The sequence below is a fragment of the Pongo pygmaeus genome, chromosome 20, assembly GCF_028885625.2.
Source record: "Pongo pygmaeus isolate AG05252 chromosome 20, NHGRI_mPonPyg2-v2.0_pri, whole genome shotgun sequence".
Lineage (NCBI taxonomy): Eukaryota > Metazoa > Chordata > Mammalia > Primates > Hominidae > Pongo > Pongo pygmaeus.
Genome location: NC_072393.2, coordinates 24817252 through 24840371, shown reverse-complemented (window position 1 = coordinate 24840371; position 23120 = coordinate 24817252). Strand labels below are relative to the sequence as shown.

The 23120-nt window shown below is 44.2% G+C and overlaps 1 long non-coding RNA gene across 3 annotated transcripts; it reads right to left on the bottom strand.

Moving 5' to 3' along the window:
* Nucleotides 1–8652: 8652 nt before the first annotated feature.
* Nucleotides 8653–22783, bottom strand: LOC129020634 (uncharacterized). Of its 3 annotated transcripts, XR_008495873.2 has the most exons (6): nucleotides 22687–22783; nucleotides 22425–22567; nucleotides 21172–21220; nucleotides 19424–19510; nucleotides 11473–12418; nucleotides 8653–11137 (listed from the first exon to the last, which is right to left on the bottom strand). It is a non-coding gene; the product is annotated as an uncharacterized LOC129020634 (long non-coding RNA). The 3 variants fall into 3 exon arrangements; XR_010125087.1 differs by having other exon boundaries at nucleotides 22425–22783; XR_008495874.2 differs by having other exon boundaries at nucleotides 22461–22772.
* Between the last annotated feature and the right edge of the window lie 337 nt (nucleotides 22784–23120).

The window sequence follows — 23120 nt, the reverse complement described above, 5'->3', positions numbered from 1 at the left end:
GACACAGAAGTAAATCAGAGTACAGTCCCATTTGGGTCACTATCTGTAGCACAAACCAGTCTTTCCACCTACATTTCATTCTCCTCCAGCCATGGAGTTATTTCATATTAACTCTTATCTTTGGTTCAAGGGTACATGTGTAGGTTTATCATATAAAGATCACATCAGAAAGAATTTTTACTTATTCTTGTTCCTAGGTTTTTTTTTTTTTTTTGAGACAGAGTCTCGCTCTGTCACCCAGGTGGGAGTGCATTGGTGCGATCTCCGCTCACTGCAAGCTCTGCCTCCTGGATTCACGCCCTTCTCCTGCCTCAGCCTCCTGAGTAGCTGGGACTATACGTGTGTGCCCAGCTAATTTTTGTCTGTCCCCTGCCACAGCCAATAGTGCTGCAGTAGATTTATGCTGCACAAAAGCTGTGAGCCTTCTGCCTGGGGAACCCCTGCAAAAGTTCCCAACAGGAGTCTGTGGATCTTTGACAGTGGGGAGGATAGGATTGCTTCTAGGTAGGTCTAGTTTCAATTTAAAAGGAGTGCAAATACATACAGGAGTAATTGATTCAGACTACAATGGGGAAATTCAAATTGTTATATCTACTTCTGTTCCCTGGAAAGCAGAGCCAGGAGAGCACATAGCACAGCTCCTGATTGTGCCATATGTGGAAATGGGGAAAAGTGAAATTAAATGAACAGGAGGATTTGGAAGCACAAATAAACAAGGCAAAGCAGCTTATTGGGTGAATCAAATTACTAATAAACGTCCTACCTGTGAAATAACTATTTCACAGGGAAAGAAATTTAAAGGTTTGGCAGATACAGGAGCAGACATTTCAATCATTTTTCTAGAGCACTGGCTGTCCACATGGCCAATTCAACCCACTAAATTTAACATAGTTGGACTTGGTAAAGCCCTTGAAGTATACCAAAGTAGCTATATATTGCATTGTGAAGGGCCTGATGGACAACCTGGGACTATTCAACCAATTATAACTTCTGTACCTATAAATTTATGGGGGAGAGATTTATTAAAACAATGGGGAGCACAAGTTCTAATTCCAGAACAATTATATAGCCCTCAAAGTCAGCATAGGATGCATGAAATGGGGTATGTCCCTGGTATGGGACTAGAAAAAAATTTGCAAGGTTTGAAGGAACTGCTTCAAGCAGGAGACAAAGTTCCCTCCAAGGTTTAGGATATCACTTTTGATGGCGGCCATTGTTAAGCCTCCAAAACCTATGCCTTTAAAATGGTTAACAGATAAGCCAATTTGGATAGAACAATGTCTGCTGAGTAAAGAGGAACTGGAGACTTTAGAAGACTTAATTACTGAACAATTAGAAAAAGGACACATAGCTCCAACATTTTCCCCTTGGAATTCTCCAGTTTTATTAATTAAGAAAAAATCAGGTAAATGGAGAATGTTAACTGACTTAAGAGCCATTAATTCAGTTATACAACCTATGGGGGAATTGCAGCCAGGATTGCCTTCTGCTATGATTTGGAAAAATTGGCCTTTAATAATCATAGGTTTAAAAGACTTTCTTTTCTATCCCCTTAGCTGAGCAAGACTGTGAATGGTTTGCATTCATGATTCCTGTGGTAAACAACCTACAGCCTGCTAAGCATTTTCACTGGAAAGTGTTGCCACAAGGCATGTTAAACAGTTCAACAATTTGCCAGACTTATGCAGGGCAAGCAATTGAACTTATTGGTAAAAAACTTTCACAGTGTTACATTATTCATTAGATGGATGATATATTTTGTGCTGCCCCCACTCAATAAATATTATTCCAATGTTATGATTACTTGCAAAATTCAGTTTCTCATGCTGGTTTAATTATAGCTCCTGACAAATTTCAGACTACTAATCCTTACTCTTACTTGGGGACCTTAGTAAATGACACTACCATTGTGCCACAGAAAGTAGCCATACATAGAGATCAATTGAAAACATTTAATGACTTTCAAAAATTACTAGGGACATTAATTGGATAGGACCTGCTCTAGACATTCCTACCTATGCCATGAGTAATCTATTTTCCATCCTTAGAGGAGGTCCTAGTCTCACTAGCCCTCAGCAATTAACAAAGGAGGCTGAGGTTGAGTTACAGCTAATCAAAAAGCAAGTCCATAAGGCTCAAATTAATAGAATAGGTCCAGAGAAGACTCTAGATTTGCTAATTTTTCCAACTCAGCATTCACCTACTGGTGTTATTGTTCAAGAGCAAGATCTTGTAGGGTGGCTTTTCCTTCCACATACTCATTCACAGACTTTGACTCCTTATTTGGATCAAATCACTACTATGAGAGGAAATGGTGTATATATACAACATTTTCTTTATCCAATCTGTCATTGATGGCATTTAGATTGACCATATCTTGCTATTGTAAATAGTGCTGGAATGAACATTTGAATGCATGGGTTTTTATGGTAAAATAATTTACATTTCTCTGGATATATATGCAGTAATGGGATAGCTAGCAGAACTATCAAATGGTAGTTCTGCTTTTAGCTCCTTGAAAAATCACCTAACTGCTTTTCACAATGGTTGAACTAATTTACACTCCCACCAACAGGGTATAAGTCTTCCCTTTTCTCCACAACCTCACCAGAATTTATTTTTTCACCCTTGAATTATCTCCATTCTGACTGGTATGGGATGGTATCTCATTGTGGTTTTGATTTTCGTTTCTCTAATGATCAGTGATGTTGAGCTTTTATTCGTATGCTTGTTGAGCACATGCATGCCTTCTTTTAAGAAGTGTCTATGTTTTTTGCTCACTTTTTAATGGAGTTGTTTGTTTTTCTCCTGTCATTGCCATGGTTGCAGCTGCTGGGTGGGGTCTTACCTGGTGGCCATCATGCCATTGTGTGTGCTGCCCATGTTGGGCTCTGCATTGTCAGGGGTGGGAACCCCCTGGCAACTGTGGGGTGTCTGTGCTCACCCCTGTGGGGGGGGTGTGCATGCCCCTGTGGTGAAACCTTCCAACCCATCTGAGAATTTTGTCTCATTGCTGTCTCATTGGCTGACCTGAGGCAACCTCTTCGGGGATGTGCTGTGCCAGGAGGGCCTCCCCCTGTTGGGTGTCCCTCACCAAAGAACCTTGTAAAACTCTTAACGGTGGATCACTCCGCTCCTGCATTGATGAAGAATGCAGCCAGCTGTGAGAATTAATGTGAGTTGCAGGACACACTGATCATCATTTCAAATGCACTTGTGACTCTGTGTTCCTCCCAGAGCTACACCTGTCTGAGTCATCACTTGCTGAGCAATCATCCCAAGGGGTGCTTCTGACCTCCAGGGATGCATGGCTGGCAGTTCCCTTGCAGGGCTTGTTGGCCCCTCTGTCCTCCCAAGTACAGGCCTGGTGGTGCCCCCTTCCTCTTCCATTAGCACCTTCCTCCCAACTCCCATCCATCCATGCAAGCCCTGTGAGGGACCACGTGGTGGGGGAAGGAGCCTTGGTTAGGAGGGATCCCACTGCCTGTGAGAGGAAGGAAAAGAGCCGGCTGGGGCCGAGTTCCTATGGCTGCCACAGTCCGGGTTCCCCTAGAGAACTCCCTCGTGCTGCAAGTGGTCCAGGGTTCGCCTGGGCCTGGGTAAAATGTCCTGTGCTGTCCTACATTGGCGGGTGGGGGGCGGGGAAGGTTGAGGGGGTGGAAAGCAAGATTTCATCCCGGTTGCCACAGTTCACCGCCCACCACAGTTTACCGCCCGCCCCGGTGGCAGCCTAGTGTCCGGCCAACTGTTGCTCCTCCCTGCACCCTCCTCCTCTCCCGCCCAGCCTGCTGTGCACTTTTGGGGCCAGAAGTCTGCCCTGCGTGACACCCCCGGTCGGGGTCGAGGCCAAGCTGCGTGCTGGGCGGTGCCCTGGTGGTGGCCCATGGGACACCATGGCGGCATCCGACATTGTGTGCTTGCCCCTGGTTCATGGCTGTGCCGCCCCTGTGGCCCCCTTGAGCTTCCCCATTGGGGCGGGTGGAGCCACATCCTCAGTCGCTGTCCCCTAGTTCTTGCTTCTCCCTCCCGTCATCCGGCTCTGGTGCCGCAGGGACACCATCAGCTGCAGCTCTTCTCTGTCACCCCCGCCCCCCTCCCTCACTGGGCCTGTCTCCCAACCGAGTGTCCAGGCTCGCATCCTCCATGCCCGCCCGTCCCTTCCGTTATTCCAAGACGCGACCTAAGATGCTGAATTTAAGCATATTAGTCAGTGGAGAAAATGGAACTAACCAGGATGCCCGTAGTAAAGGTAAATGAATAGGGATCCCAATGCCAAATCCCTGCCCCTTGGTGGGTGGGGTGTGGGAAATGTGGCCTATGGAAGACTCACTCTCCAACGCCACTTGTGGGGGCCCAAGTCCTTCTGATTGAGGCCCAGCCAGCCTGTGGACGGTGTGAGGCCATTAGCAGTTCCTGACTGCCACGCCTGGGTCTTTCCAGAGTCCGGTTGCTTGGGAATGCAACCTCAAGCTGGTGGCAAACTCTATCTAAGGTTAAATACTGGCTCAAGAGCACAATAGTCAACAAGTACTGTAAGGGAAAGTTGAAAAGAACTTTGAAGACGCAGTTCAAGAGGGCGTGAAACCGTTAAGACTTAAATGGGTGCATGCAGTCTGATGGATGATTCAAACAGGCGGCGGGTCGGGCTGTGCCAGTGGTCTGGCAGATCTTTCTTGCCTCCGGTTTCTCCCGACCCCTCCAACCGCCCTCCCTCCCCGGCCACCTCTCCTCCTCCTTGGAGGTTGTGGGCCCCAGCAGGTACGGAGGTGGGTGGGTAGGGCAGGCGGGGGAGTTGTTGGGGACTGTCCTCCAGACAGGGACTGGCCACCACCAGATGCATTTCCACTGTGGTGCTGCGCCGTGACTGGCTATGGGACGGCTGGGAAGGCCCGGCAGGGAAGGTGGCTTGGGGGGGGTCATGTCCTCCCCGTCCCTCGGGAGGGGGGTGGAGTGGGCCACTCCCTGAGTGTTACAGTCCTTCAGCAGTAGCACTCACCGAATCCCAGGACTGAGGTAGTGAGACCTGTTGCCCTGCTCTCCGCTTCCCTGAGCCCACCCCAGTGGGAGCCCCCCATGAGGGGATCTCCCGTGGGGGCATGACAGCGTCCCTCTAGGGGGCTGGGGCACCCCTCCCACGGTGTAACTACTCTACCACCCTTCCCTGCCCCCAGCGAGTAGGCCGCATGGGAGGGGCTGGGGCTGACTGTGGTGTGCCCCAGGCTGGTTGTGCTGTCGGGCCTGGGGGGACTCTTCGGCCATGCACTCATTTCAAAAGAACAGTGGAAGGAGTGCACGAGGCCGGTGGAACTGTTGGCTACTCACATGACCCATCTTGAAACACGGTCCAAGGGGTCTAACACGTGTGCGAGTCAGGGGCTCGCACGAAAGCCATTGTGGCGCCATGAAGGTGAAGGCTGATGCGCTGCCTGGCTGAGGTGGGATCCTGAGGCCTCTCCAGTTCGCCAAGGGTGCACCACCATCTGCTCTCACCCACTGCATTAGGCAGGTGGAGAAAGAGCGTTTGTGTTAGGCAACAAAAGATGATAAACTATGCCTGAGCAGGGCGAAGCGAGAGGAAACTCTGGTGGGGGTCTATAGAGGTCCTGACGTGCAAATCGGTCATCTGATCTGGGTATAGGGGCAAAAGACTAATCCAACCATCTAGTAGCTGGTTCCCTCTGAAGTTTTCCTAAGGATAGCTGGCGCTCTCGCAAATCCCCATGCCACGCAGTTATTTGGTAAAGCGAATGATTAGGGGTCTTGGAGTCGAAATGATCTCAACCAATTCTCAAACTTTAAATGGGTTAGAAGCCCAGCTCGATGGCATGGAGCCAGGTATGGAATGCGGGTGCCTAGCGGGCAACTTTGGTAGGCAGAACTGCTGCTGTGGGATGAACCAAATGCCATGTTAGGGTGCCTGATGCTGATGCCCATTAGACCCCAGAAAATGTGTTGGTTGATATAGACAGCTGTCTATATCATGCTTCCATGACGGTGGCCATGGAAGTCAGAATCCGGTAAGGGGTGTTTAACAACAAAGAATCAACTCGCCCTGAAAAATGGATGGTACTGAAACATTGGGCCCATACCCGGCCATTGCCAGCAGTTGAGAGTGGATGGGAGTGGTGAGGGTGGTCGCTCCCGCTGGAGCCCCGAGGATGCTATGCTGCTATGAGTGGGAGGACCGCTGCGATGAGCCTCGAAGCCTTGGGCATGAGCCTGGGTGGAGCTGCCCCAGGTGCAGATCTTGGGGGTAGTAGCAAATATTCAAATGAGAACTTTGAAGGCCGAAGTGGAGAAGGGTTCCAGTGGAAGATGGGTCACTCAGTCCCTAGAGATAGGCGAGTGCCATTCCGAAGGGATGGATGATGACTTCCATTGCCCTCAGCCAATGGAAAGGGAGTCAAGTTCAGATTTCTGAATCCAGAGTGGCAGAGATGGGCACCATGAGGCATTCATGGAGGTAATGGAAGTGATCCTGGAGAAGCTGGTGGGAGCCCAGGGGAGAGTTCTTTTTGTGAAGAGCAGGGTGCCCTGTAGTGGATTCACCCTTAGAGAGAGGTCTGTGCCTTGGAAAGAATCATAGTTCAGGTGGCACCTGGTGAGCTCTCACAGGCCCTTGAAAATCTGGGGGAGAGGGTGTAAATCTCACACCAGGCTGTAACCATATCCACAGCAGGTCTCCAAGGTAAACAGCCTCTGGCATGTTAGAACAATGTAGGTAAGGGAAATCAGCAAGCTGGATCAGTAAGTTCAGGGTAAGAATTTGCTCTAAGGGCTTTGCCAGTCTGGCTGGGGCTTGAAGTGGGGCTGGGTGCAGGCAGTGGCTGGATGAGGTGCTGTACTCCACCCCCCAATGCTAGTGGCACTCCTCTGAAGACATCCCTCACCCCACCTTGCCATACCTTCCTCTTCCCTATCCCTCCCCACCTCACTATTGCCACTTCCTAGCAGCCCTCTTAGAACTGATGCAGACCAGGGGAATCTGACTGTTTAAAACAAAGCATGGTGAAGGCCCATGGTGGATGTTGACACAACGTGAATTCTACCCAGTGCTCTGAATGTCAAAGTGAAGAAATTCAATGAAGCACGAGTAAACGGCAGGAGTAACTATGTCTCTCTCAAGTGTAGCCAAATGCCTCGTCATCTAATTAGTGACTCATATGAATGGATGGACAAGATTCCCACTGTTACTACCTGCTATCCAGCAAAACCACAGCCAAAGGAATGGGCTTGACAGAATCAGCAGGGAACAAAGACTCTGTTGAGATTGACTCTAGTCTGGCATGGTGAAGAGACATGAGAGGTGTAGAATAAGTGAAAGGCCCCGGCACCCCTCTGTTTCTCTGAGGAGATGGGGTGAGGTCCACTGGCCTTGTGGGCTGCCAGTGAAATTCCACTACCCTGATAATTTTTTACTGACCTGGTGAAGTTGGGGCTGGGGAGGAAAGCCACAAGGGGCTCAAACTTTTGGCACCAAGCACCTGGCCACATGCTGGCTGGATGTTAACTGCTCCAGGAATAGTGCCAAGTGCAGAGTTGGCCTGGTGCAGTACACCTGTCGAACAGTAATGCAGGTGTCTGAAGGTGATTGCAGGGAGTACCAAAACCTCCCGTGGAGCAGAAGGGCAGAAGTTGCTTGATCTTGATTTTCAGTATGAATGCAGACCGGGAAAGCAGGGCCTCATGATCCTTTTGACGTTCTGTTTGGGTTTTAAGCAGGACCATCAGAGAAGATACCAGATGGTTGACCAGATGGCCCTCAGCTGCTATGATTGAAGTCGAACAGATGGCTCTTGCCTTGCCATGTCTGAAGTGGACAAGGGATAACTGCCTTGTAGTGGCCAAGAGTTCATAGCGACATCGCTTTTTCATCCTTTGGTGTTGGATCTTCCTATGGTGAAACAGAATTCACCAAGCGTTGGATGGTTCACCCAATAACAGGGAACCTGAGCTTGGTTTAGAACGTCATGAGACAGGTCGGTTTTACACAACAGTCTTTTAAACAAGGTCTTCCCACCTTGGCCTCATGAGTACCTGGGACTACTGGGACCTTATTCCTCTGTATTTTTTCTAACCACAATTTCAGTTTGTTTCCACAATACTTAGAGTAACTTGCTGTAATTTTTCATTGTTCTTTTCTCTCTCTATTCTTATATCTCCTTCCTACACACTAAAGTTGACCTTTGGTTTATTTTTTGTCACAGTTCACACTGGTTGTGACAGACACACACACACACACACACAGTGAGAGAGAGAGAGAGATAGGAGTTCTCAATTGTGATATTAAATGCCTTTTATTATTGTTAACTTTGGCTTAATTATTTCATCTTTAAGATTGTTGTTATTTGATATTGTGATATACTTACTTTTGGTTTATTTATTTTGATACAGTTGTCAGCCACAAGCCTTGGACTTAGCCACCAGCTTGCCATGACTGAGGTCGGCCAGATGGCTCTCACCGTGCCATATCTGAGGTCCACCACATGGCTCTCACCTTGCCATATGTAAGGTAGATCAGATGGTGCTCACTTTCCCATGTCATGTTTTGATTTATTTTTTGTCACACTTCACCCTTCTGTTTGGTGTGACAAACAAAAAGAGAGAGAGAGAAAGAGATACACACACACAGAGAGAGGAGTCCTTAATTGTGATATTAATTACCTTTTATTATTGCTCACTCCCACTTTATTTGGATTTTATTATTGTTTGATATTATATATATATAGTTGGTTTTTAAATTTATTTTGATACAGATGTCAGCCTCAAGCACTGAAATAGCCACCTGCTTGCCATGTCTAAGTTCCACTAGATAACTCTCACCTTGCAATGTCTAAGATCGACTAGCTGGCACTTGCCTTCCTATTTTTGGGGTTGACCAGATGGCCCTCAGCTGCCATGATTGAAGTCGACCAGATGGCTCTTGCATTGCCATATCTAGGTGGACAAGATGGTTCTCACCCTTCCCTGTCTAAGGTCAACCAGATGACTTTCACCTTGCCATGTCTAAGGTCAACCAGATGGCTCTCACCTTGCCACGTGTGAGGTCAACAAGATAGCTCTCACCTTGCCATATGTAAGTGGACAAGATAGCTCTCACCATGCCATCCCTAAGGACGATGAGATAGCTCTCACCTTGCCATGTGTAAGTGGACAAGATAGCTCTCACCATGCCATCCCTATGGACGATGAGATGGCTCTCACCTTGCCATGTTTGAAGTCTTCCTGATGGCTCTTGCCTTGCCATGTCTGAGGTCAACGAGATGGTTCTTGCCTTGCCATGTCACATGTTGTCCAGATGGCTCTCACCTTGCCATTTCTGAGGTGGGCCAGATGGCCCTTGCCCTGCCCTATCTTAGGTCGACCAGATGGCTCTTGCCTTGCCATGTCTAAGGTCAGCCAAATGGCTTTTGTGTTCCCATGTTTGAGGTTGACATGATGGCTCTCACCTTGCCGTGCCTAAGGTGGCCAAGATGGCTCTCACCATGCCATGTTTGAGGTCAACAAGATCGCTCTTGCTTTGCCATGTCTGAGGTCAACCAGATGCCACTCTGACATGTCTGAGCTCGACCAGATGGCTCTCACCTTTTCATGTCTCAGGTCGACCAGACAGTTCTCCTCTTGCCATGTCTGTGGTCCACCAGAAGGCTCTAGCCTGGCCATGTCTGAAATTGGCCAGAAAGTTCTCACTTTGCCATGTCTACAGTCAACCACAGGGCATTTGCTTCGGTATGTCTAAGGTCGACCAGATGGCTCTCACTTTTCCATGTCTGAGATCAACCAGATGGCTTTCACCTTGCCGTGTCTCAGGTCGACCAGATGGCTCTTGCCTTTTCATGTCTGAGGTTGACCAGATGGCTCTCGCCTTGCCATGTCTGAAGTTGACTAGATGGCTCTCCCCTTGCCATGTCTGAGGCCGACCAGAGGGCTTTTGCCTTGCCATGTCTAAGGTTGACAAGATGGCTCTCACCTTGTCATGTCTGAGGTGGAGACATGACAAATGGCTCTTGCTTTTTCATGCCTAAGGTCGACCAGATGGCTCACACCGGCGGCAGTGCTGTTCAAGTCCAACAGAGATGGGATTGTGATTCACTGCAGCCTCGATCTTCCCAGTCTCATCCAGGTGATCTTCCCATCTCAGCCAGAAGCATTGGAATGAGTCCACAGCTTGCCATGCCTAAGGTCGACCAGATGGCTCTCACCTTCCCATGTCTAAGGTTGACCAGATGGCTATCGCCTTGCTATGTCTGAGGTCGAACGGATGGCTCTCGCCTTCCCACGTCTAAGGCCGTCCAGATGGCTCTGGCTGGCGGCAGTATCATTCAGGTCCAGCAGAAAGATGTGATTGTGATTCAATGCAGCCTCAGTCTCCCTGGTCTCACCTGGCTGATCTTTCCAATTGGGCCACCCAAGTACCTGAGAATACATGAACCTTCTTCCTGTGTTGTTTTTCTAACCCCAATTTCAGTTTGTTTCCACAATACATAGCGTGATTTGCTGTTGTTTTTCTTCGCTGTTCTTTTCTCTCTCTATTCTTCTATGCTCCATCTTGCACGCTGAAGTTGATGTTTTCGTTTACTTTTGGTCACACTCCAGCCTGAGTGTGACAAACGGAGGAGAGAGAGAGATCTTAATTGTGATATTATCTTTCACTATTGTTCACACCCGCTTATTTATGTATTGGTCTTTAATATTGTTATTATTTGTTATTGTTCTATATTTACTGGTAGTTTTACAAATTTATTTTGAGACACATGTTGGCTGCAAGCATTGGAATTAGCCACCAGCTTGCCAGGTCTAAGGTCGATCAGATGGCTCTCGCCTTCCCATGTCTAAGATTGACCAGACGGATCTCACTAGCGGCAGTACCATTCATATCCAGGAGAGGGATGTAATCGTGATTCACTGGAGCCTCAATCTCCCCAGTATCCCTCAGGTGGTCTTCCCATCTCGGCTTTCCAAGTACCTGGGACTACTTGGACCTTCCTGTGTTGTTTTTCTAACCTCAATTTCAGTTTGTTTCCACAATATTTAGAGTGACTTGCTGTTGTTTTTCTTCTTTGTTCTTTTCTTTCTCTGTTTCTTTATGTTCCTTCCTGCACAGTGACCTTTTGATTTATTTTTGTCACAATCCAGCCTTGGTGTGACAAACCGAGAGAGAAAGAAGGAAGGAGAGAGAGAGAAAGAGAGAGAGTGAGGAGATCTTAATTTTGACATTAATTACCTTTTACCATTGTTCACTTTCACTTTTTTATGTATTGGTCTTTAATATTGTTTTTATTCTTTGTTATCATTATATATTTACTGTTGATTTTTAAACTTATTTTAAGATAGATATTGGCCATAAGCGTTGGGCTTATCTGCTAGTTTGCCATGTCTAAGGTCTATGAGATGGCTCTCACCTTCCCATTTCTGAGATCAACAAAATAGCTCTCACCTTCCTATGTTGAAGATCAACCAGATGGCTCTCACCTTGCCATGTCTAAAGTCGTCCAGATGGCTCTCGCCTGCCCATATCTTAGGTCTACCAGATGGCTATAGCTAGCGGCAGTACCATTCAGATCCAGCAGAAGGGTGTGATCATCATTCACTTCGGCCTCTATCTCCTCGGTCTCGCACAGGTTGTCTTCCCATCTCAGCCTCCCGAGTATCTGGGATGACAGGGTCCTTCTTCCTCTGTTTTTTTTTTTTTTTTTTTCCCTAACCCTAATTTTAGGTTGTTTTCTCAATACTTAGAGTTACTTGCCATTGATTTTCTTCTTTGTTCTTTTCTTTCTGTATTCTCCTATGCTCCTTCCTGCACACCGAAGTTGACTTTTCGGTTTATTTTTTTGTCACTCTCCAGCCTGGGTGTGACAAACAGAGAGAGGAAGGAAATCTTAATTGTGATATTAATTACCTTTTACCATTGTTCACTCCCACTTATTTATGTACTGGTCTTTAATATTGTTTGTTATTATTTATTTGTTACTGTTATATATTTGCTCATTTTAAAAATTTATTTATTTTGGGACAGATGTTGGCTACAAGCATTGGACTTAGCCGCCAGCTTGTCATGTCTACATTCAACCAGATGGCTCTCGCCTTTCCATGTCTAAGGTCGACCAGATGGCTCTCACCAGAAGCAGTACAGTTCAGGCTCAGGAGAGAAATGCGATCATGATTCATTTTGGCATCAATCTCCCCTGTCTTGCCTGGGTGGTCTTCCCATCTCAGCCTCTCGAGTCCCTGTGACAAATAGAATCTTATATTTCTTTCTTTCTTTTTTTTTCTCTAACCACAATTTCAGTTTGTTTCTACAATACTTAGGATGACTTGCTGTTATTTTTCTTCTTTGTTCTTTTTTCTCTCTATTCTCCTATGCTTCTTCCTGCATGCTGAAGTTGACATTTTGGTTTATATTTTTTCACACTCAAGCCTGGATGTGACAAACAGAGAGAGAAAGAGAGAGAGAGAGAGAGACCTTAATTGTGATATTAATTACCTTTTACTATTGTTCACTCCCACTTATTTATGTATTGGTTTTTAATTATTATATCTTTGTTATTGTTATATATTTACTGTTGGCTTTTTAATTTAATTTGAGAGAGATGTTGGCTGAAAGCACTGGACTTAGCTGCCAGCTTGCCATGTCTAAGGTCAACCAGATAAATCTCACTGGCAGCAGTACCGTTCGGGTCCAGCAGAGGGATGCAATCATGATTCACTGTGGCTTTGATCTCCCTGGTCTTGCCCAGGTGGTCTTCCCATCTCGGCCTCCTGAGTACCCGGCAATACTCAGACCTTCTTCCTCTGTTTTTTTCCTAACCTGAATTTCAGTTTGTTCCCACAATACTTGGAGTGACTTGCTATTGTTTTATTTGTTGTTGTTCTTTTCTATTTCTACACAGTCTATAACACCAAAGGACTTTATACAGTATGAATGACAATCACAATTAACTCTTGAGTCCTTCATGCTTGTATGGACCCATGACCATACCTGCTGCCCCAAGCCCAGGTATGAGAGTCAACATCTCTCAAATTGGCTGGGTCCAGATACTGGAGTCCTCACCTCCCTCTAATGTGGGCTTAGAAATATGTCACTAATCCAACTGTGGCTAGATCTTTACATATTACAGTCAAAATTCCAACTGTGGACTGTATTTGCATGTGAAATTCTGGACCTCAGGAGTGAGCTCTTTCCATGAGTGAGGGTGACAATTCTAATGTTTGGTGGGGTGTGCATATGAGAAACACAATCTCACCTGCATATTGTTCCCTGTTATAACACTATCTGTAACACTCAGGGGCTTTAGATGATATGGGAGTCATTTATTGCCAAGTCAAAGACAACCCTTTTAATTCTGGTGAGCACAAAGCCAGAGATTATCTAGCCTCAGCTTAAAGATCCTCACTCAAATTGAAAATGCTGAATAATTCTTTTTAAAGCTTCCAGTATTTCAGGGTCACTATTTATTTTTTTTTTAAGCGAAAAGGGAATACCATCTTGTCTTTTGGTTTTGTTGGCTAGAGACATGACTTTTAGGTAGGAGTTGAAAAGCCAGGATCTGTGACTTAAAGATAGACTGTGATACTGGAATCATATTACAACTTTCCTTTAATGCTTTTTTCTGTAGATTTATATACAGATATAAGATATGTAGAAAAATATATTCAAACACGCTGGGTTATATAAATATATCTATGCAATATCTATCTATGAGTTCATCTTATAAAAAAAGTCCCAAAATATAATAAAGCTGAATCATATATAAGTAAACCAGTCCCAAAATATAAGTAAATTGGTCCTACACAGCCCCTCAGGATAGGTGAATGCAATCAGCAAATTGGCTCAGCCCATGTATTTCCAATTAGTAAACTAGCTCAGCCAAGGTGATTCCAGCCAGCCAATTAGCTCAGCTCACAAGATTTCAATTAGCCTATTTGTTTAGTTCATGTGGATTCAATCAGCCAATTATGTAAGTGATGACTAAGTATTCATCCAGGCAAGCCCAGGAAGGTAGATGTGAATGGTGCATGCATAAAACAAGAAGAAAATAAGTGTTCTTAAATGCTAATGTGGACAGAAAGCATTACATGGGTTTCCTGTCAACTTACTTCCCAGTTCTTTTCCCTAAAGGTGAAGCATTGTTTATGTTTATACAAAAATATTGTATAGCTATGTTCCATTCTTGCATGCTACTGAGCCAAAGAGAAGAGAAGTAATTCTACATACGCATTCTTAGAATATGCTATGAGATTGAGAATGTCTTTTGGAGTACATTTTTTTTTCTTTCTGAGATGAAGTCTTACTCTGTCAACCAGGCTGGAGTGCAGTGGTGTGATCTCGGCTCACTGCAACCTCTGAATCCTAGGTTCAAGCAACTCTTCTGCCTCAGCCTCTCAAGTAGCTGGGATTACAGGTGCCTATCACTGTGCCCAGCTAATCTTTTTGTATTTTTAGAGGAGACGGGGTTTCACTATGTTGGCCAGGCTGGTCTTGAATTCCTGACCTCGTGATCTGCCCACATTTGCCCCCCAAAGTGCTGGGATTACAGGCGTTGGCCACCGTGCCCAGCAATTTTTTGTATACATAAATAATTACATAGACGTACTTATATAATTCCGTGTTTTTATATCTGCCTATGTATATCTGTATACAGATATATTAATCTTTGTATCTATATTGATATAGAATAAATTTATAGAAGTGAAAGTATTGATAGATATTGATACTAACAGTAGCAGAAGAAGAAACTTACAAGTATAAACTCTTTGCCCTATAAAGTATATCTACAAGAGTACACAAATAAAGATACAGCCTTGCAAACATTCCGCTACATTTATCATTTACAAAGAAAACACTGGTCTTTGTTGCTCACTTCTGAGAGATGAAAATGTCATTCATTCCCATTTTCAGTTTGACCTTTTCCTTTATCTTGTACATAGGGACAGAGATGAACCAACCCCAGTCCAAAGGTCCTCACCTCAATTTGAGTATACTTATTATTTCTCATCTATGGCCTCAGTCAAGGCAGGGGCTCTTTATTATTTTCCCAATGCATGCACGATGTAAAAGTGCACTCTTGTCTTATAATCTCTGAGGCTGAAATAGGGTTTTTGTGGTAAGAGACAGAAAGTTTAGGTCACTTTTTAGAAGACAGATTGTGAAACTGAAAGCAAATATAATGCTACATAGTTCCTGGCCACATTTTAACCAGGATAGGGTGAACATTCACTGAAATGACAAAGGTAATTCTTACTGGCTAGGCAAAAGCTTCTTTGTGAGGAAAGCTAGGTGACTGGTGTTGAGCATTTCTAGATGTTTCTACCTGAATGTACAGAGCCACTTTAGGCTAACTTAACGAGACCCAGAATGAAAAACCTCCATGTTCCAGATAACAAAAAACATTTTCACATTTATTTTTAAAATATCAGCTGGTGTGTAGCTTGAATTGAATAAATCATCACTGAACTAATTGGCTGATTGCATTCAAATGGCTTGAAAAAAATTAATATAACCTCTGACCATGCTTACTTTGTGATTATTTTTCTGCACACATATACCTTCATATCAAGTAGGTGGGGAAAATGTATATATATAAACATAGTGTGGACCCTATGGGTATGGCTATGTAATGTCCATTTGTGCATATGTCTAGTAAAACACTTCAGAAAAAAATCTAGATCAGAAGTCATCTTCATTCACTAGCATATCTTCATTCACTAGTTCCCTTAGCACAGCTCAGGTGGATATAATCAGACAACTAGTTAAATTAGGAAGCAGAGGCATCAAGGGAGAACAAAGATGGCATATGTGAATAACAGAGAAATACAAACAGAAAGAAAGTAGGGCCCTGAAATATTAAGATGCACATAAAGCTTCATGTGGCAGTACTGGAAACTTATATCCAGGCCATGCCCTAAAGTGTGAAGCTTTGTTGATTTATATATGTATGGCTGTCTTTCAGTCTGAGATGGTATGGAGCTATATAGGTGAGAAGTAAAGTCTTCATCTGTGTTTCTAAGATAGGCTGGGGAATTGACAATGTCTCCTGATGAACATTTTTTGCATATACAATTATTTACATAGATAAACTTATATAATCTTGTATGTATACGTTTATTTATCTGCTCATGTATATGTAAAGAAAATGGCTTTGCTGCAACCAAGCAGGCATAGGGCAGCAAGCATAGGCTGAGGTAAACAGTCTGGATGACTCAGCAGGTTTGTGGCACAGGTGCACAGCTTTGTATAACCACAGTCATGTAGACATAACATAGAGAAGCTCACCACCTGGCACTCAGCCACTGTTGTTTGTGTGGTATATAAATGTAACACTGACCCTGTGAAGGGGCTGCTGAATAAAGCCATGTCTCATTTACCTGCTGTCTCTCAAGTGTTACTCCAGCTCCCTGCCCCACATCCACCCACTCCCCTTGGCTCTCAGCTGGGGATGTAACCTGACCCTGAGCATGACAGTGTATTTCTATCCAGGTCTATCTATCATTATTTCAATATTTATACAGAATAAAGATGTAGAATTTCAAAGTGTTGATAGGTATTTTTACTGATAGTAATATAAAAATAAATTTCCATACATGTAAAATCTTATTTGCTCTCTAAAGTATATCCACAAGAGTACACAAATGGAAGAATACTCTGACGTGAATTTAGCTGCATTTAACATGTTTAAAGAAAGTATTTTTTGGCTGGGTGTTGTGGCTCACACTGCATTTTGGGATGCCAAGACAGGTGAATCACTTGAGGTCAGGAGTTTGAGACCAGCCTGGTCAACATGGTAAAACCACCTCTCTACTAACAATACAAAAATTAGCTGGGCATGGTGGTGGGCACCTGTAATCCCAGCTACTCTGTAGGCGGAGGCAAAAGAATCACTTGAACCCAGATGTCAGAGGTTGCAGTGAGCCGAGATCCTGCCACTGCACTCCAGCCTGGGCAACAGAGTGAAACTCTGTAAAAAAAAAAAAAAAAAGTATTTTTTTGTTGCTCCAATCTGTGAGCAAGGAATTTACTAAAACCACAAGTGTTATTCAATGCCAAGTCAAAAATATTTCTTTTCATTCTGATTAACACAGGAACAGAGATAAACTAGCTTTAAATTAAAGGCCCAAACAAAAATTGAAAATGCTAATTCCATTTAAAGCTTACATCTTTTTAGGAGCGCTTTGTTTTTGAACTTGTGACATTGAACACAATTTTGTAATTGGTTTGGTTGGCTGAAGAAGTGACTTCTTGAATATGGGTAGAAAAGTCAAGGTCTGTAAATTCAAGACAGACTGCAATATTGAAAGCAAATTTCAGATTTCTTCGTACACTTTAACTTGAATATTTATTAACAGGTATATGTAGATAGATAAGCATATGCAAATACATACAGATATATAAATATGTCTATGTAATGTCCATTTATGAGTATGTCTTGTAAAAAAACTTAAAAGTCAGAGGTCATTTCCCTACTTATTCTCAGGGCAGGTGAATACAATCAGCCCATTTACTCAGCTCTGATGATTTCTATCAGCCAATCAGCTTAGCCCAGTTTATTCCAATTAGCCAATTAGCTTGGTCTAGGTAATTCTAATCAGCCAATTTGCTCAGATCAGGTAAATTCATTCAGTCAATTACTTCATTCCAGGTGATTTCAATCAGCCAATTAACTCAAACCAGGTAATTACAGTCAATTAGCTGATCCCAGGAGATTAAAATCAGGCAATTAGTTCAGTCCAGGTGATTTCAATTTAGCTCCAGTCAGCAACTATTTGAGCCCAGATGATTTTAATTGACCAATAATTTCAGGCCAGGTGATTTCAGTCAATCAGATGAGCCCAGGTGGATTCAATCAGCCAGTTCTCTAAAAAGCAACTGTAGATTTAATCAAGACGGGCCCCCAGTAGTGGATGAGAATAGCTCATGCATACTCTGAGAAGAAAAGCAAGGTCCAGAAATGCTAACCTGGACAGAAAGTGTTACATGGCTTTACTATCAGCTTATTTTTCAGAACTTGCCCAAAAGTGAAGCTTTGTTTGTCTATACAAATAACATTGTATAGCTATGTTCCATTCTGACATGCTACTGAGCTAGAGAAGGGAACTAATTCTATATATGCACCCTTAGAATATGCCAAAAGATTGAAAAATGTTTTTTGAGGTACAATTTTTCTGTACGTATTTACATAGAAATACTCATGTAACCTTGTATATGTATCGATATTTGTATGCACATTCATACAGAACAAAGATGTAGAATGTGGAAGAATTAATAGGTACTGGTACTAATAGTAATGCAACTAGAAACTAGGATCTCACACATGGTTCAAGTCAACTGTTGAGATTGTGACTCATCTATTTGGATCCAACACACAGGTGTTGACTCTCATACCTAGAACCGGGACCTGTGTGAGATTGTTAATTTCATTACTGGACCTTCCTGCAGGTGTGATTGTGACATATGCACCTTCACAGAACCTTTTTGACACATGTGCCTGGGCCCAGCCCAGATGAAATTGTGACACATCACTGGACTCAGCCCTTAGGTGATACTTTATCACTGCTAAAAGGGGAATTGTAACATCACTGGGCCTTACATCCAGCTGGTGTGAATCTCCTCTCCTGCTCTGACACTGCCCATGGGGGGCATTTTGACATATAACCGAGTCCCACACCCAGGTTATGTGACTCTCCTGACTGTGTCTGGCCCATATCGGCCATTGTGACATGTTGCTTGGTCTAACACCCCAGTTATGTAACTCTTGTGTTCTGGCCCTGCCTACAGAGAGCATTGTGAAGTATCTCTGTGTCCACCACAGAGGTGATGTGACTCTCTTCTCTTGACTGTTCCCTTCTCAAAGGGGTGACTATAACATATAACTGGGCCCAGCACCTAGCTCATGTGATTTTTCTTTTTCTTTTTCTTTTTTTTCTTTTGAGATGGAGACTCACTCTGTAACCCAGGCTGGAGTGCAGTGGTGCTATCTCAGCTTACTGCAGCCTCCGCCTCACAGGTTCAGGTGATTCTCCTTCCTCAGCCTCCCGAGTAGCTGGGATTACATGTGCCCACCAGGACGCCCAGCTAATTTTTGTATTTTTAGTAGAGACAGGGTTTCCCCATGTTGGCCAGGCTGGTCTTAAACTCTTGATCTCAGGTGATCTGTCCACCTCGGCCTCCCAAATTGTTAGAATTATAGGCATGAGCCATGTTGCCTGGCCAACGTTTCCCTTCTTTATAGGTTCTGCCCACAAAAAAAAAGTGTAAGATATTGCTGCAATCAACACCTCTTTTGGCTCTGCTCTCAAAACGTATTGTGATATATTGCTCGTCCTACCACCAAGGTGATGTGAGCCTCCTGCCTGGTCCCTGTCCACAGGGGGCAATGTGATATATCTCCGGGCCCATCAACCACTTGATGTGACCCTGCTCTCTTACCTGATCATTGCCCAAAAAAGAAATTGGGAGATATCCATGAATCCAGATCTTAGGTGATATGAATCTTCTCTCCTCCCTGGGCCATGCCTAAAAAAGAGAGAGTGATGTATTGCTTAGTCCAGCACACAGGTTGTGTGATACTTCTTTCTGACCTCTGCCCAAACAAGTAACTGTGACATAACTCAGGTTTTGTTACCTAAATGATGTGACTCTCCTCTTTTTCCTGGGACCTGTCCACAGTGAATGTTGTGGCAAATTGCTTGGCCCAGCATCTATGTGATGTGACTCTACTCTCATGCCTGGGACCTGTCCACTGGGTGATTGCAACATACAGCGAGGCCCAGCTTCTAGATTGTGTGACTCTCTTCTTTTTCCTGAGTTCTACCCACAGAGGGTATTGTGAGATATCTCTGGGCCCCTCACCTAAGGACATGGCTCTCTTACCTGTACTCTCCCCTCAGTAGGTATTGTGACACCTTGCTGGACCCAGCACTGAAGTGATGTGACTCTCCTCTACTACTTGGGCTTTGCCCAAAAAACGATTGTATAATTGGGCTCAACAAATAAGTGAAGTTACTATCATCTCATTCCTCAGCCCTGTATACATTGTATATTGTGACATATTTCTGGATCCAACACCTAGGTGATGTGACTGTCCTGCATGGATCATGTCCACAAAACTATTATGACATGTATTTTTATTCATCACCTTGGTGATGTAACTTTTCTTTCTGCCTGGGCCCTGCCAAAATAGAAAATTGTGATATATCATTGGACCCAGTACCTAGGTGATGTGACTCTCTTTTTTTGCCTAGGCCCTGCATAATTTGGGTATTGTGACATATCACTGGACCCAAACCCTAGTGGATGGAAGGCTTCAGTCTCGACCCTGTCTGCAGGAGACCTTGTGACATATCTCTGCATCCATCACATAGGAGATACGACTCTCCTCTTCTGCCTGCATCATGCCCACAGGAAAGATTTTAACATATCACTAGATTAAGCAACCTAGTGATGTGTTTTGACTGCTTGGTTCTCTCATATAAGGGTCATTGTGACATGTCTCTGGTAACACCTACTATCTGATGTTACTCTTCCCTTTTACCTTGGTTTTGATCATGTAAAAGATTGTGACATATCTCTTGGCCCAGCAGCTAGGTAATGTGACTCTGCTCTTCTGCCTGGGCCATGTCCACAGAAATGAGAGTGATGGCTTATCACTAGGTGCAGCACACAAATAATGTAATTCTTCTGCCTGATCTCTGCCTAAAGAGGTTATTGTGAGATGTCTCTGAGTCTATCAGCATGGGGATTATGATATATCACTGCCCAGTACCTATGTGATGTGACAGTCTTCTCTTTAATGGACCTGCCTACTAGGGTGATCGTGTCATAGAGCTGAGCCCAGCTTCTAGGTTATGGGACATTCTTCTTTTTTTGTGAATACCCCAAAATGGAATTGTCCCATATCTCTGATATTCTCACCAAAGTGACTCTCTTTCCTGGGCCCTCTTCTCGGGGGTATTTTGACATATTGCTATACCCAGAACTTATGTGGCGTGACTCTTTTTTACTGCTTGGGCTTTGCCAAAGAAGTGATTGAGATGTATTGCTGGGCCTAGCACCTAAGTGATGTGACTCTCCTCTCCTTCCAAAGTGCTGCAGACATTGTGATATATTCCTGAGTCCTATACCTACAAGGTGAAATTTTCTGCACAAGCACTGCCCACAGAGGAATAATGACATACCTGTTTATTGATCACCTAGATGATATGACTCTTCTCTTCTGCCTGGGCCCTGCCAAAAAAAAAAAAAAAAGGAGAAGAAAGAAAAGAAAAAAAGAAGGTTATTGTAACATATCACTGGACTGAGCACCTAGGTAATGTAACTCTTCTGTTTTGCCTGGGCCCTGCATATGTTGAATATTGTGACTAATACTGATCCCAACTTATACTGGATGAGAGACTCCTGCCTGAGCTATGCCCACCAGTGGCCTTGTGACATATCATTGCCCCCACCACCTAAGAGATTTGACTCTCCTCCTCTGCTTTCATGTTGTTTGTAGGAAAGATTGCTACATATCGTGGAACCCAGAAACCAAGTTATGTGTCTTTCATGCCTGGGTATTACCCAAAGGTCACAGTGTGACATAACACTAAGCCCTGAATCTGGGTGATGTGTTGCTGTTGTCTGTGTCCTGCTTCCAGTGGGGAATTGTAACATATCGCTGGCTGAGAACCCAGGTGATCTATCTCTTTTGCCTGGCCCCTTCTTTCAGAAAAGATTGGCACATATCCCTGGCTCAGCACTTAGGTGATGTGACTCTTCTGTTTGCTCCCTACACACAGGTAGTATTTTGACATATATATTGGCCAGTGCACAGGTGCGATAATGACTCTAATATTTTGAACCAGCCAAGGGGACAAATACTGTCTGTCATAGCTAGGTGTAGAAAAATGGGTAAGATCCTGGGTTTCCTTTCTGTAGAGAGGTTTTAAAATGTTACCACTCTCTCACATATTGTATAAAGCCCTTGGGTGGTAGAGAGAGTGCCATGACAAGGCCCAGCATGCAGATGAGATTGTGTTTCTTGCGTGCTCATCCTGACAACCATTATGGTTGTCACACATGGACAAAGCCCACTGGTGAGGCACTTAATCTCACACATGGATGCAGTCTGCAGTTAAAATTGTGACATTTATTTGTGAATTTCTCTTCAGAGTTGTGATGGTGACTCATTTCTAAACCAAGCTCTGGCAGGTGAAAACTCTCTTATCTGGACACAACCAATTAGAAAGATGTTGACTGTCATACCCAGGCTTAAATCTACAGACACTATCATGGGTCCATACCAGCACAAAGGATTTAGAGGGAATTGTGACTCCCATGCATACCATATAAAGCCCTTGGGTGATACAGAACATGTCTTAACATGGCCCTGAACAAAGGTAAGATTGTGACACTCTTACACACACACAGCAAACAGTAAAGATTATCTTACTTTCACAGCCCACTGTTGAAGTTCTGAATCTCATACCTGGAGACAGTCAAAAGTTGGAAAATTGACTCTCATAAGTGGATCTGGTCCACAGATTGATTGATTTCTCTCAGACAAAAATCTAGCACACCTGTGAGACTGTGATTCTAATAAAGGAACACAGTACACAGAAAAAATTGAGGCTCTCATGAGTGGATTCAGTCCATTGTAGAGATTGTGGCTCATGTATATAGAAGCAACATACAGCAGGCATTGACTCTCATACCTAGAATTTGGACATGTGTGGAATTTTTAATCTCATTCTTGGACCTTCCTGCCGGTGTGAAATGTGCCTTTTCCCAGCACCCAAGTGATTTGACTCTCTTTGTTTGGGCCCAGTCCACAGAAGGGATTGTGACATATCACTGAACCCAGCAGCTAGGTGATGTGACTCTCCTCCATAGGTCCTGCCCACAGAGTTATTGGGATGTGACTTTTTGTTCATCCCCTAGGTGTTTCAGATTTCCTCTTCTGCCTGGGCCATCCCAATAAAAAGAATTGTGACACATCATTGGAGCCAGCACTAGGTAATGTGCATTTGCTGATTGGACCTAGACACAGAAGACATTGTGACATATCATTAGGCCCAGCAACCAGGTGAAGGGACTCTGCTTCCTTAGTCCTGCTTTCTGGAGGGGATTATAGCATATCACTGGCTAA